Here is a 14,797-nt window from a genome sequence, read left to right as displayed (position 1 = left end):
TTGTATGTGCCATGGCCGCTTTATATTCTAGGTGACATGGTATTTTGATTTTGCAATTTCTCAATAGGTCATGGCAAAAATAGTAGAAAAACTCTATAGGACAAAGTGATAAGTATATAACTAATGACATCGCAATTTTCATGGGTGAAAAACTGAATTTGTGTGGCAACTTCATAATGACACCCGATGTTAAAATCCAGAAAGTGGCAATTTTGTCGTTCTATTTGCCCATGGCAATTCCTACATCAGATGTTCTATTTCAAGTGTGTGTCCCTGCATTTTTAAATCAAATGCGACCACGCTCACATACAAACCATGGCAAAAATTCCACAATCCCAATAGATTCAAGTAGCACTACACTAAATAAGCATAAATAGTTGAACAAGAGAAGAAGAGGGCGGTCAACCTTCATGAACTCCGTGGCAACGACCTGGTCGCAGCCTCCAGCTCCTCCTAGTGCCCTCATCCCGTCATTGCCTCGCCACCTTCCTCCATCCTCACGCGGGACTCCTCCTCCACACATGCCAAATGCAAAGTTAGCGGATTTGCATCGTCATCTGTACATAAGGTATATATATGTTAGGTTGGGCTGGCCCATTATCGATTCCATTGGTCTGTCTTTTCTACTTTTTCATCCAGTTTTTCTCCAATTTCAACCTATTTTGTTTTGTTTTTTATTTCTATTTTTTCATATATTTTGTGGAAACACGCTTGCATAGGTCTAATTGCTCATGTCCATTTTTAGTCATAAGCTTTTTCCTCATGCATGAACATTTTCTTGAAATGTGAACATTTCGCAGGAAAACACATGATTTTTTTCATTATATGAACTTCTTTAATAACTTGAATTTAAATATGGGATATATATTCTAGTTGAACATATGATTTAGTTTCATAATATATTTCAAGAAAAATGGATATAATAATATTGCTATTATATAAATAATTGACACATTTTCCCAAAATAACAAAATAAAAATCTTAACATGCCACTCGTTTGCTGGACCATAATAGAGCTGTTGTTGGGATAACAGTCTCCCACGTCGTTTTATGGTCGAAGGAAGTAGGATGGACCATGGCTTGCCCAAACCAGATCTGGCGTCATATGCACCCATTAAACTCCATTTGGCAACTGGCGCACACCCCCTCGGAACGAACAGGCCGGCCCATATGAAGCAGTGTACTTTTTTGTATGGGATTTATGTGTTTCGTGTTGGCTGGTTACTCTTTGGTTTTATTTTCTTTCTTTTTTGTTGTTTTTCTTTTTTCCATTTTCCTGATTTATTTTGAAATGAGTGAACTTTTTTCAAAATCGTGAACTCTTTCTAAGTCTTGTGTTTCTTAAATTTATATGAACTTCTTTCCAAAAAACTAATTCTATTTTTTTTTCATATTTGCAAAATTTATTGAAATTATGAACTTTTCCTAGTCGTGAACTTATTTTAAATTCTTGAACTTTTTCCAAAAAATATATTAAATCTTGAACTTATTCCATCTCACAAAGTTTTTCCAAATTCCTGAATTGTTTCAAAATTTATGAACTTTTTCGAATCCATAAACATTTTCCCAAATTCTTAAACTTTTTTCAACCAATGGGAATTTTTTGAATTTGTGATTTTTATTTATAATTTCATGAACTTTTTCAGAGTAATCAATGGTCAATGGCCTTGGTCAATGGCTAGGTCTATGCTCGATGAACGTGGCGACGTTAGCGAAAACCAGCGAATGAGCGAGCTGGCCGACCGAGCCAAAAAGAGATAGCGTGCTAATGGGCCGCAACCCGCGTGAATCATGTGAGCGCCCTAGAGTTTCCCAACGCCTCAAGCGCTAAAGAGGAGCCCTCCATGGCTTGGGCGTTCTAGAAAGAGGAAAGTATAGTTTTCACCCTCAAATCCCTTTGGTAGATCAAACCCCCCTAAACTCTAATATCATATGACTGCACTTCAAACTTGACAAACCGGTTTAATCGTGCCTGTGAGTGATTTTGAACATTTGATAGGCTCTAACTCACTCATCATCTGCTCCTCACGATCAATTCATTGGGGCGGGGCAGAGGTCCTCAAGCCCTTCTCTGCCGAAGCAGGTCAGTACTGGCTGAAGCGTCGATTCTCGTGATGCTTCCTCTGAATTGACGTCGAGGAGGCGCTCCACACCAACTGCGTGGACCGACACGTGGAGGATAGGGTCGACGCCAGCATGGGAGAGGAGTTGTGAGATTACTTAGCCTAAGCCACCGCCTTGAAGCATGTTGCACACGCCATTGGGGAGCTTCCGTGCGACCGTTGACGGCATCAAGCCAACACCAGTCGCCTCGATGCAATGCAGGCGTCCAAGGTCTGCCGCATGGCCAACTCCTGCTACTGGTCCATGCACAGGTTGGATGCCACTGCCACCATCCTTGCTGGCCTTGTCAGCCTCGGCCCGGCCACCGAGTTCGTAGCATGGTAGCGTGATTTTTAGTTTTTTTTCAAAGATTCCTGCATTCATCAGGATCTTTTGTTTGTGAATTTCAAAAATGATTGCAGGTTGAAAACAATTATGCATAGCTGAAAAAATCACATATTAGATTTTTTGATAAAATTTTAAAATCTTAATAAAAAATGCTCATGCATTTAAAATAGTCTAGGAATTTAGAAAATATTCAAATATTCAAAAATATTCATATTTTTTGGAAAATAAATATTATTTTGTTTAGAGATAAGAGGTAAATTAAAAAAAGGAGAAAAGGACAAACAAAGTGAAAATAGTAAAAAAAATTCTAAAAAAGGTCAAAAGCTTGCCAAAATCGAATGGAAATGAAAATGGTTAAAGCTACATGGGCTGGCCCATTACAAACCTAGCCCGTTGGGGATATGGAGAGAGCATCTAACTAAGCAGCAGGGCGCGGTCCAGGAAAAAGGGTAGGAGTCTAGCTCTACCTATCGCCGTTGAGTTTCTCCCACCTGTCCGGTACATGATCCGCTCCGGTCTCCTAGTGCCATACCCCGAGCTGAACAAGGGGACGACGGGTCCGTCCGCCCGGCCTTAGGGTTTTGGCGAATGCAGTCCTTAGAACTATGAAGGGAGAGGAGAGTGCAGAGGCCATTAATGAGACAGTTTTGGTCCTTATTACAGAGGTAGACAATCCTACTCTACTTTCTCAATTCAGACCCATCAGCTTATGCAATGTTCTCTACAAGATTGCATTTAAAGTTATTGCTAACCGGTTGAAAGTTATCATGACGGACATTATCTATGTTGAACAATCAGCCTATGCTCCTGGAAGGCTAATTACAGACAATATCATATCAACCTATGAGTGCTTACACTTTATGAAAAGAAACAGGGCAAAGAAAAAATGTTTTGCAGCTCTAAAACTGGATATGATGAAAGCATATGATAGAGTGGAATGGCAGTACTTGGAGGCCATCATGCTCAAACTAGGCTTCAACCAACATTGGGTATCTGTTATTATGGGTATGGTCAGATCAGTTTCCTTTTCAGTTCTATTTGATGGAAAAAGTTTGGAGGAATTTAAACCATCACGTGGTATTCGACAGGGAGATCCAATTCGACCTTATATTTTCTTAATAGCACCGGAGGGCCTTTCGTTCCTATTGAAATCTAACAAGTCGTCGAACTTAAGTGACATTAAGGTGGTCTCATCGACTCCCCTAGTGAACCATCTTCAGTTTGCAGATGATAGCCTGCTGTTCGTCAAGGCGAGTGTGGAAGGGAAAATGAGGTGTAAAACTTGTTGAATTATTACTGTCTTGCTTCAGAACAGAGAGTAAAGAGAAATAAGTATTTGATCTTCTTCAGTTAGTGATGCCCTAGTACTACTAGATAAGTTGTGAAGCAAGCATTACAAGTGCCCAATGACTCCTGCAAGACCCATCATCATTAAGCACCAGTATACTGAAGGTTGTTTACTACCCAACCACAGAAATCTTGGAAGCTCACCTGGGCTTGAATCCATCACAAATATGGCGTGCAATAGTTGATGGCAAATACGTTTTACAACAAAGCTTAATTAAGCGCATTGGGGATGGCCTTTCCATGCCAATATGGGACTGTAACTGGGTACCTAGGCCGCTTTTACCACTTACACAAAACCCTCCACAGATGGTTCACAAACTGATTAATCACATCGATGCTACTTGGAACGTGCCCCTGGTGAGGCAAACTTTTCAGCCAATGGACACAGATGCCATCCTCAGCATCCCTCTGTACCAGCGGCATACAGGATTTTTGGGCATGGCACTTCGAGTGCAAGGAAATTTTTTCGATTTGCTCTGCATACCGAATGTTAGAAGATACTACATAGATAAGGAGGGGAAATTGGTTAGATGGTACTGCCGAGACATCCTACATGCAGCAGGCACGGAAAGAATGGACCAAGTTGTGGAAACTTACTATACCATCTAAAATCAAAGTTTTCATCTGGAGATTGTCACAACAGTCACTGCCAACAACAGACCTCCATCAGCACCGGCATATGGGAACGGCAAATTCATGTAAACTGTGTGGCCGAGAGGACTCATGGCGCCATTCCCTCCTAGATTGCTCTATGACGCGCTGTACATAGGCTTTGGCAGATGACTATCTGGCAGACCTAGTGGCTTTGGAGAAGTCGGTTATTCAGAAGGAGAGGAGAAATCCTGATCGTCGCCACAAATTGCTCCCACCACGATCAGCTCATGTCAAAATCAATGTGGATGGGGACTTTGCTCGTGTGGGAGATAGGAGTGCAGCTGCTGCCTTTTGTAGGTATGCCAGTGGAATGGAGTCTATATTGGTGCCTCGGCTTTGGTTGTCAACAACATACGTACATGATCCAACATGCATTGACGCCCTAGCTTGCCGGGAGGGCTTGGCTTTGGCAAAAGACCTACAACTTAGTAGTGTGGATATTGCACCTGACAACTCAACGGTAGTGCAAGATATCAACCAACGATCCCAAGGAGCTTATGGTAAAATTAGCAAGGAGATCGTCGAACGTAAATCGTTGTTACATAGTTGCTTTTTTTTGATGAACATAGGAACTTCAATCTCAAGGCTCATAGCCTTGCGAAGCAAGCGACAACTCTAGGTATAGGACGCCACATCCGGCTAGGTCATCCTTATGATCCTATTTCTGTACCGGTAAACCTTCTTGAGCAATAAAGTTTTGTATGATCACCTAGAGAAAAAACTAACTAAGGGTGACCCCTTGCGGGCTCCGGAAGGGTCACTCTTTTGGCCTGGGAGCGCGCCAAGTGGTGCGCCCAAGCCGCTGCCACATGTCGTGTGTTGAGCACTCCCTCTGAATTTAGTTTTTCTGCTTTTTATGCATTTTTGGTAATTAGATGTTTCCTTTCATTTTTATTCGCCTTTTGTTTTTCAACCGGTTTCCCTAGGTTTTAGAGAGATTTTTTTTGCGAAGCATAGTTGAGATTCTACAAAAGGGAAAAATATATGGTTCGAGAACCACAAATTTGCTTCTACGAGAAGCTCAGTTGTGCTTCTCGAAAAACATGTGCTTACATAGTAAGCACATAGTCGCTTCTCATGGAAGCACATGTTTGCTTCTGTTAGAAACATAGTTGTGCTTATCGTAAATAATATGCTTCCACGAGAAACACGGGTTTGCTTCTTATAGAAGCACAAAACTTTTCTTTTCAAGAAGCACAGAGATTTGTTTCTCGTGGAAGCACATATTTTTTTCCTTCTCGAGAAGCACAACGAAAAAAATATGTGCTTTCACGAGAAGCACAGATTTGCTTTCACGAGAAGCACACTATGCATCTCAAAAAAAAATGTTCTTCCACAAGAAACATGGAAAAGAGGAAAAGGTCAAAAAGCACAACCGCGCTCTCAAGCTCCGGTTTTTCTTCCGTTTTTTCGTATTTGCTTTTTTGCTTTTTTTTGGTTCTTTCTTTTCTTTTGGTATTTGGTTTTTGGGTTTCGGGTTTTTTTAGTATCTTGGTTGTTCCAGGTTTTTTCATGTAAAAAGTTTGTTGAAACCTATTAATATGGGATTTAGTTTCGAAGATCTCGACACGAGAAATCCAAGAGTGAAAACTGTTCGGGATTTGGATGCACGATTCAAGAGATAAAACATTTTGAATAAATGAACAAACAGGAAATGGGAAAATTTCTAGGTTACAACAAGCAGTGCATCACTTGTCAGCGTCTAAAAAATTTGGGGAGTAACCTTTGCAAATGGTAACTCTAACGGGTGATTTCGGGGTATTTGACGCCTTAAACCCAAAATATAATATTTCAGTTAATCTTTTTGTGTATGTGTGAAGATCATACTCTTATTAATCGTCTGCTTGGGTGATAGAGGCAAAGGTGTCCCGTCTTTCAATGAGATGGTGGCTGTCGTTTTTTTGGAATAGACTTTGACGATCTGACTACGAACGTGCGAGGATGTCAAGCCTTGCCAATCGCTAAATCAACCCCGAGAGGTTATTGACGGTGCCGGAGCACGATCAACCTGACCACGAGGTCTGTTTCCTGCATGCAAACAAAGAACAAGCAAGAAACTGAAATTGCAGAATGGATATTGCGATTATAAAAGGAAAGCTTTATTAATGAAGGTGGGTTTTTGTGACGTTTTTTTCTGGTTGTAGAAGTTGGAAACAATATTTCCTTGATTGATGCTCACTATTACAAAGTACAGAGAATAAGTAGGGAAAGTGGAGCACCCGTCACCCTACAATGTAGGCACGCAGGCCATGGAGCGGCATGATCCAACAAACCCGGAGAGTACAACAAGATAAACGTTACAATGTACAACGCTATATACACAGATTCTAACACCCCCCCCTCAGCCAGAACTCCGTTGGGAAGGATGTTCAGGCTGTAGCGAAAATCTGTGAAGACTGGAGACGGCAACCCCTTCGTGAAAATGTCTGCATATTGAGAGCTTGATGAGACATGAAGAACGCGAGCTTCCCCAAGAGCGACACGGTCACGCACAAAGTGCAAATCGATCTCAATGTGCTTTGTTCGTTGATGCTGAACTGGGTTGCAGGCAAGGTAAGAAGCACTGACATTGTCACAGTAGACTAGGGTTGCACAAGTCGGAGGGAGTTTGAGCTCATGGAGAAGTTGGCGTAACCAGCAGGACTCAGCCACACAGTTTGCAATGCCCCTGTACTCAGCTTCGGCACTGGAACGTGAAATGGTAGGTTGCCTCTTCGAAGACCAGGAAATGAGGTTGTCCCCAAGAAACACACAGAACCCGGAGGTGGACCGACGGGTGTCCGGGCAACCTGCCCAGTCGGCATCGATGTAGGCAAGAAGATCCATGGAGGAGGACTTGAATAGCTGAAGACCATAATGAGACGTGCCTTTGATGTAGCGCAAAAGCCGTTTGACAAGTTGCATGTGCGTATCCCAAGGGGCATGCATGAAGAGGCACACTTGTTGAACGGCATAGGCAATGTCTGGGCGGGTAAGGGTGAGATATTGTAGGGCCCCAACAAGGCTACGGTAATGTGTAGGATTGGAGAGTACAGCGCCGGTGTGAGAGGACAGCTTGGAGCTTGTGTCAATGGGCGTGGAAACGGGCTTGCAATTTAGCATCTTGGCGCGCTCGAGAATCTCAAGAGCATACTGCTGTTGGCACAAGAAAAGGCCAGAGGAGTTGGTGGTGACATTGATGCCCAAGAAGTGATGTAGAGCACCCAGGTCAGTCATTGAGAACTCAGACTTGAGAGAGTTGATGATATATGTGAGGGTGGTGGAGGAGCTAGCCGTAAGTATGATATCATCAACGTAAACGAGCAAGTATGCAATGGAGTTACCGTGGTGCAAGATGAAAAGAGAGGAGTCACTCTTGGATGCCCGAAATCCCAAGTGAAGAAGAAATGCCTAAAACCGGAGAAACCAAGTCTGTGGGGCTTGCTTAAGGCCGTTGAGGGACTTGCGAAGAAGGCAAACATGATCCGGTTTGGAGCTATCCACGAACCCCGAAGGCTGGCTGCAACACACTGTCTTGTGAAGATCCCCATGAAGAAATGCATTCTTGACGTCGAGCTGGTGAATAGGCCATGAGCGAGAAGTAGCAATGCTGAGTACCACACGGATGGTTGCTGGTTTGACCACCGGGCTGAAAGTTTCACCATAGTCCACACCCTCCTCTTGAGTAAAGCCACGCATGACCCACCGAGCTTTGTAGCGAGCAAGAGAGCCATCCGGGTTAAATTTGTGCCGAAAAATCCATTTTCCCGTGACAAGATTGACACCTGCAGGTTTAGGCACCAAGGACCAAGTAAAGTTGTTCATTAAAGCAGTATATTCCTCGAGCATTGCCTGGTGCCAATGTGGGTCTTTGAGGGCTGATTTGTAGGTGGGTGGGATGGGAGATATGGTGTCGGAGGAGGTGGCAGCAAGAAATAAGCGTTTTGGCATAAGATAACCAGTTTTAGCGCGTGTGGACATCCTGTGTGCATTGTTGGGTGGCTGAACCGGAATGGCATGGCGAGGGAGGTGTGGCACAGGCGGAGTGGACGGTGTGGAAAGCGAGGAGGATTCGGTGGGGACAGGAACATAGGACGCAGCTGCATGTGGCGAGTGATCCGAGGCGGATACGGTGGCAGACGAGCTAGTGGGAACTGATCGCGAGGGGGATCGGGGGGTAGTTGGGGATACAGGCGCGCTGGACGAGGCGGATTGGCAGCGAGCGGGGGGCGAGCCAGGGGTGGGCGAGCACGTGGCGGAGGGGGTGGGAGAGGGGGTTGTGGGATTGGGTGGCTGAGTCGCTGGTGGAGGAGGTGGGGCCCCGTCCGAGGTAGGTGGAGGTGGGTACGGGCGATCCAAGAGATCCGGTGGGGTCGAGGTTGCATGGGGATTTTCTGTGGTCGTGGTGCTGGTGTGCCAAGGCGGTGTGGGCGTGTACGGGAACACGTTTTCATCAAACGTGACATGGCGCGATACAATGACGCGGCGAGTGGTGAGATCATAGCACCGATAGCCTTTGTGCTCGAGTGGGTATCCTAGGAAGATGCAGCGGGAGGAGCGGGGAGCTAGTTTGCGGTCGGTGGTGGCATATAAATTGGGAAAACATAAACACCCAAAGACCCGTAAGTGTGAATAATCAGGTTGTGTGCCATGGAGAAGGTAGTATGGTGTGTGAGGTGCAATGGTGCGAGAGGGGCGGCGGTTCAGCAAGTACGTGGCGGTGTGGAGGGCCTCGACCTAGAACGGGGGAGTGAGGTTGGCTTGGAGTAAGAGCGTGCGGACGATATCGTTGGTTGTGCGAATGAGTCGTTCGGCTTTACCGTTTTGTGGGGAGGTGTGGGGGCAAGAAAAGCGATAGACAACGCCGTTTGAGGAGAAGAAGGAGCGGAGAGAAGAGTTGATAAACTCACCTCCGTATCACATTGCGTGGTTTGGATGATGACATGAAATTGGGTGTGAACATATGTGAAGAAGCGTTGGAGGATAGTGGAGGTGTCGGACTTATGGCGCATAGGAAAGGACCACGAATAATGCGTGTAATCATCCAACAGAATGAGGTAGTATTGATATCCAGAGAAGCTTACAACCGGAGAGGTCCACAAATCACAGTGAATTAATTGAAAGGGAGCACAAGTTTTGCTAGTAGAGGAAGGAAAAGGGAGACGTGGTTGGCGTCCTAGTTGACATGCACTACATACAGAGTGTGGCTCCTTATTACAAACACTAAGAAAGTCGCGAGATAATGTGGACAGAGTGTGAGCGCTTGGGTGTCCAAGTCGGCGGTGCCACAACGCCGAGGAAGTGGTGAGGAAAGCGGTCGCCGTCGCCGGATTATTGCCGATGAATGGATATAGGTCGCCGGTGCTAGCGGAGATCATGAGAACTTTCCGAGTGCGTAGATCCTTCACAAGAAAACCACACGGATAAAATTCATTGGAGCAAGAATTATCTTTAGTAAACATGCGAACAGAAATAAGACTAGTGACGATGTTTGGGGAGACAAGAATATCGGTAAGTTTAAAATCGTGAGGGGGGAGGACGGTAGATCCAGTGGTAGTGACGGGAAGAGAGTGACCATTGCCAACAAGAATGCTGCGAGGTACATGCGTTAATGAAGAACTTGACGTGGTGAGGTTACCTTGACTGCCCGTCACATGGGAAGAGGCGCCGCTGTCGAGGAACCACTCGGTGTCGGGAGTGGTGGGGAAGCCGGAGTTGCTGTAGGCGGCGTTGAGCATCGCAAGGTGCTCCCATGACGGCGGTTGGAGCGGGTAGGACGGAGGAGGCGGTGCAGGCTGGTACATGGGGTAGGCGTGCGCGTGGGAGCCGGGGTGTGGGCCGAGGACGCCGTCGGCGTTCGGCGGCACCCATCCAGAGCGGGGTGAGGGGAGCGCCATGCCGTAGGGCGCAAAGTAGCCTGTGAACGGCGAGAACTGGAGCTGCGATCCAGATCCGCGGCCCGACTGGTCGCCCCGGCCACGTCCACGACCGCAGCCACGTCCGCGGCCACAGTCACCGCCATCGGCCGAGCGATCACCGCGTCCACGACCAGGGGCAGGCTGCTGCTGTTGAGGAAGGTGGCCCTGGGCGCGGTTGTTGGTGCGGTCTCCACCGGAACCGCGAGCACCACCGCCGGAGCCACTGCTCTGGCCGCGGTCACCACTGGGGAGCGCAAACGCCGAGGCGCTCTCCTCAGCGGTGCGCTGCGCCTGGGACTCTTCGACCAGGATGACCCGAGAGAGGACGGTGTTGAAGGGCAGCTCCTGGTTGCCGAGGACGACTCGAATGGTGTCGAGGCCGTGAAGAAACTGAGTGCGGAGATCGACCTCGGTGACGGCGTGCTCGATGTCGGCGAGACCGTCGGTGAGGAGTTTCATGTGCCGCGCGTACTCGGCCACAGGAAGATCGCCCTGCTTGAGGTTGCGATACTGCCGGTTGAGGATCATGAACCGGGCAGCACGATTGGCAAGGAAGAAATCCTTGATCTTGTGCCAGAGAGCGAAGGTGTTGGTGGCGCCGACGACGTGATCCACCATGGAGTTGGCGAGCATGGCGTAGATCCAGATAACGACGTGGGCATCGAGCTCGAGGTAGGCAGCATCGGCGTTGGGAGGAGGAGGATGCTCGATGAGAAACTTGACGCCGTGGCGAATGAGGACCATGAGGAAGAAGGACTTCCATTTGTGGTAGTTGTGATCCGCAGGGTTGAGGAGGAACTTGATGTGGTTGGAGATATGGTCGTTGTAGATGGAGAGGCGGGGGCAGGGGGTGGTGGCGCCGTAGTGGTGGAGGAGAAGAGAGGGGCGAACTGCGATCCGGTCGCGGCGGAGCTGCTGCTGAAGAGAGAGGGTGCCGTGCCGAAGACGAACGGCGGGGAGGAAGTGGAGGAGGAGGCCGCGGCAGTGGTGGCGGCAGGCGCGGTGGAAGTGAGGGAGGCCGGAGAGGTGACAGAGTCCATGGCGGCGACGGACGGGGAGGAGTTTGTGCCGGCCATGAAGGGGACCTGGAAGCAGCTGATACCAAGTTGGAAACAATATTTCCTTGATTGATGCTCACTGTTACAGAGTACAGAGAATAAGTCAGGAAAGTGGAGCACCCATCTCCCTACAATGTAGGCACGCAGGCCATGGCGCGGCATGATCCAACAAACCCGGAGAGTACAACAAGATAAACGTTACAATGTACAACACTATATACACAGATTCTAACAGTAGAACACAAACAAAGTACGCGAAGCTACAACTATGGCGAACTTTTGATTTAAACAAAACTAAAGTCTAAATGGTGCCTTAAGGGATGTATTTTTAGGGGAAAAGAGAAGGGATTTCATCCCCCATTGGCAAGGTGGGACTAAAACACTTCCTGAGTCATTTCTCCTACAATACGGACTCTAAAAAATAGTCTATAAGTAGTATTTTAAAATTACATGGGACTGGCCCAAAAATAAGATGGGGCAACACCTATATTAAGCTATGGACGAAATTTATGAAAGACCATCTTGTATATTTCGTCCATGTCCTTGTACGTCAACATGGTGGCTCCAAAGTGCTGAAAACTCCACCAAAAACTTTGTTCTTGTTCCCCATGCACATGCCATCATCTCCATGCTTGATCATGCTCCTATGTTCATTCTTCTTGTCCAATCTAGACCCTTCATTTGTAAGGAAAACAAATGTATTTAATTTAGGCAACATCATATTCTCATGAACATTAGAATCATTACCAAGAAAAGAAAGTACATGGTAATTTAATTGGCATGCACGAGTTCTAGTAAATGGTCCCATGTATGTAACAACAGGGGCTGTGGGTGTAACGTTGAATCCAATTGGGTTGGACAGTGCACGAAATAAACCTTCCAACAAAAAAAGAATCACCCAATTCAGAGTCTGGATGCAAAAGTTCTTGGCATTTTGAGTCAGGTATGTCTGTGCAGTACGAATCTGAGTCCAGAACGTGAGAGACTTGGACTCTATCTTCTCTTGGGCTAAAAGTGACGAGAGATAATTTCTTGAACAACACCTAAATGTCTCTTTCTCCCTTATCTACATATGTGGATTGTACAAGTGTCCGGTAGTTCTGCAATTAGGCATGAAACAAAAAGAGGTGAAGTACTCTTGTTCTGTATAGTATAAACTAGTAAGCGTGCACGTGCAACGCATGTATAATCGTAGAGAGAAATTTCTTGAGTCATCCTAGTTAAGACATAATTATCTCATATCAAATATGCACGCAGCGGACTTCTCAACCAGACAACCATACATAATTAACGGAAACACGCCAATACAACAGTACCTTAGTCAAACTACAAGTCAGACCAGAGATGTACATTTACATCACAACCAACTCCAACTGTGCCTAATGACCTACAAAGGTATTCATACAATATAATGGTTTTGAACGTGTAAGGTATATCACAAGCTGTATCAAACTGCATGATGAGTGCGGTGCAGGGACGGGTGATCCGAAAACAGTTTCCCTTTATTTACAGAATCACAAAATAATCACCAAAAGAGAGTGGAAAGCATGGAACATTGGGTACTATTTTCTCAAAGCAGGTTCGACCAGGGAATTTCAGATTGCACTGGTTCTGCATATGTTGCATGTGTCCATGGACTGAAAGCAGAAGATGCAAATAAACAAAACTAACAGGACATGTTAGGTTGCATATACTAACGTTAGGACTGACACAATATATATATAAACTACACCTTCAGCAGAATCAGTAAGTATTCTGCTTGCAAGCAACACAATGGCTGGCAAAAGTTATCTTCTGAAAAGAAACACAATCTGCTCTCTTTCTGTACAAGTACAATCCGTGAAACCTCTCTCCACATTCCATAAATTTGATCCTCTCACTACCATTATCTACAAGCACAATCTGCTTTCTTTCTATATATCAAAAAGGTTCCAAAGTCGCAATCTTCTCAATCCTGCAAGAAAGAAAAGGTGAGTTCTGAACCTTCCTCTAACAAAGTCAGATTCCACAGTTCACCCAATTAAATCTTATTGTGAGTAGTAAATTTCTTCCTTTTTATTCTCACCACCAAAGGAGTCTTTTTTCATAGCACAGAGCAAACATGTATGTACAGAGGTCTAATAATGAACCCTCCTATACATGTTCACGAGTAAAGCAATTAGCTTTGATGGCCTTACTAATTGTACAAGGCTCCAAGAATCCTCCTGTGCATGTATTTACATATAGGTCTAATAACGGTAAACCACGAATCCTCCTATCACATGTTCACCAGTAAAGCAATTGGCTTTGATGCTCCAAGAACAATATTCAGTAGAATAGCAGTAGGGGGACATAGTAAATCTCGACAGATAGGAGGGAAACTGTGCAGTGATGGGACTGAACCAAGGAGCCCCATCCGACCACGACAGAGGGCTTGACACCCTTGAGGCATCCGAGAGCAGTGCGAAAAGGTTCTGCCCGCCCGCCACCATATACTGCAGAGGCACACACAAAACAAAAAAACATCAGAAACCAATTCCTGGAGAGGGACAAGGAATTGGAACGGGAGTGCAGGTCCGGACCTCGTCATGGCCGGCGAGCGAGATCTTCTCCTTGTTGAAGACGGCGATGTCGAAGTCGAGCGTGCGGCCCTATGCCATGCAGCCGCCCCGGTACCATCAGCATACAAAATAATCTCCATCACTGGCCATAATCTAGTCGGGATTTTAGCATCAATGTTGCATTTTTCCAAGCAATTTATGACCAGGAAAAAGTCATGTTGTTTATATTATATACAACTAAAAATAAGAGTATAGGCATCGATGTTATGCATTTCAGCAAAAAATAAAATGAAAAGGAGGTTGAAACCCCCGGCCTCTGCATCGATCAGTGCGCACAGCCATCTTTATTAATTATTCAACAACGGGTTGACAAGAACATACATCAAACCACCCGAAACCACCACTCATAACTACAAACTCGATAATGCGGAGTGCCCTCACTCCCACCATCTAGAACCGAGGTCATCGCCGGTCCGCCCGCATGACGCATCAGGAACCTGCACCCGGTTTAGCAAAACTAAAGCGTATACCGCATGCACACGTTTTAGAAGCCGCCATCACCATTGAACCGCTGACCCATCTCCAGGAAGGAGATCCACATCATCCTTGCCAGGCCAGCCATCCGTCGACGCCGCCACGGCTCCTCCAGTGCCACCGCCCTGCGCTCTTCCATCCAGATGCATCCATCGCCGAGGCTCAGCTGCACCATGCCGCCAAGACCTGCCGTCATCAACGCGGTAGATGCCACGCCGCTCCACCTGCCAACCTCCACCCACCGTCGTCGCTCGAGCCCTGGTCACCCGGAGCCCACCGCCTACAGCAACCCTTTCCCATAAACCCAAGCATCCCA

The sequence above is a fragment of the Triticum urartu genome, chromosome 2, assembly GCF_003073215.2.
Source record: "Triticum urartu cultivar G1812 chromosome 2, Tu2.1, whole genome shotgun sequence".
Classification (NCBI taxonomy): Eukaryota; Viridiplantae; Streptophyta; class Magnoliopsida; order Poales; family Poaceae; genus Triticum; species Triticum urartu.
This window is presented reverse-complemented; position numbering follows the sequence as displayed.